The following is a 1,625-nucleotide window of genomic DNA, read 5'->3' on the forward strand; positions in this document are numbered from 1 at the left end:
ATAAGAGGGAGAATTCAGGGGCTTGTTACAAATGTGGCAAGACAGGACATCTGAAACGGCAGTGCCCCGAGAGGAATGGAGATGCAGGAGGGGGGCAATGCTGCAACCAGCCTGGCATATGCCCTAGATGTAAGAAAGGGTATGGTGGTGCTTTTCCAAAAAACAGCCAGTGAGGGGCCCCCGCCCTCAGGGCCTGCAAATATATGGGGCAGTAGAGAGTCAGAGCAAGGACTGGAGTCAGGAGAGATGCCAACTCTCTGACACCCCAGGGACCACGGAGAGCCACTGTGGACTCAGCAGGATTGGACCTCTGCTCCACCACCAGACTTTTATTAACACCCTAGATGGGGGTACAGTTAGTGGAATCTGATTTTAAAGGGCCTTTGGAGCCAGGCACGATGGGGCTCTTGTTAGGCAGGTCATCATCAGCCTTAAGAGGCCTTAGAGTCCACCCAGGAGTAATAGATCCAGATAACACAGGAGTAGTAAAAATTATGGTAGAATCCCCTAAAGGCATTATAGCCATATCCCCTGGAGATAGAATAGCCCAATTGCTGTTAATACCCAGCCTGGATGAGTGCTTTGCTGCTCGCCAGAAGCATAGAGGCTAGAGCAAGGTCGCCAGGAAGCAGGTGCTAAGCAAAAGTGATAAGGTAAGGCCTTTAAGGATCCTGGAGCAGGGATGATTTAACAAGGTTCTCGGTAAGGAGACATAACAGAAAGCTCCCGTTTTGGGGGGGACAAGTAAAGCTCCCGTTTTTTGAGACAAGTAAAGTTCCTGGTATAAGGACAAGTTAACTGCCCAGTACAGGGACGAAGTTAAGTGAGGTTTTAAGTTAGGTTCTCAGCACAGAGACGAAGTTAAAAGTGAAGAGAGCAGGAGGAGATTGCTTTAAAAATGAAAGAAGGTTGGTGCAGCTGCTAGCAATTTGGACTTTAATTAAATCTTGCCTGGCGGACAGGAGTGGAGGGTATGCTGCCGAGTTAGAAAAGTTTTCCTGTGGCCAGGCTGGGTATTTTAAAAGAGATTGCTTTCCCAATTGCCCACAGCCAACTACTGCAGCTCCCGTGAGACATCCAAAATTATGTCCACGGTATTGTAAAGGCTCCTGCAGCAGAAGCAGAAAAAGGCAAACGAGTAGCCAGCAAAAAAGAAAAAAGGCTAAAGAACAAGAGAGTGAGGAGGAAAGTTCGGATGAGTCATGTGACAGTGGAGAGGGAGTGACCTGCATGATAAGTTCTGATGAGTCATGTGACAGTGGAGAGGGAGTGACCTGCATGATATCTAACTTGAGTTTTAGGCGAGGAAGGCAGCCTGAACCCTTGGCACCTCCCTTGCCCTCACCTCCTTTCTATAATGGGGAAAGAAGAAGTGAAGGAAAGAGCAGCCACCACGCTTCGGTATAGTGAAATCTGCTTTGAGAAGTTGGTGCCTTCCCAGTGTTTCAAGACCAGCAAGGGCAACGAAGAGTCAGTAACTACCTATGGCCCCCAAGCTGCCTTCACTGTGACATCTATCTATTTATCTATCTATCTATCAATCACCTTTGCTGCATGTCACTTCCTCTGCTTTCAAGGAGAATATTCCAGACAGTGTTACTTTCCAGTGTAACCATAAGCCTGCT

The 1,625-nt window shown here is 47.9% G+C and overlaps 1 pseudogene; it reads left to right on the forward strand.

The window, feature by feature from the left end:
* The window catches only part of LOC110324668, a 175,890-nt pseudogene that overhangs the window by 1,112 nt on the left and 173,153 nt on the right, over positions 1 to 1,625 (forward strand).

This window comes from Mus pahari, chromosome 7 (assembly GCF_900095145.1).
Source record: "Mus pahari chromosome 7, PAHARI_EIJ_v1.1, whole genome shotgun sequence".
In the NCBI taxonomy this organism is placed as follows: domain Eukaryota; kingdom Metazoa; phylum Chordata; class Mammalia; order Rodentia; family Muridae; genus Mus; species Mus pahari.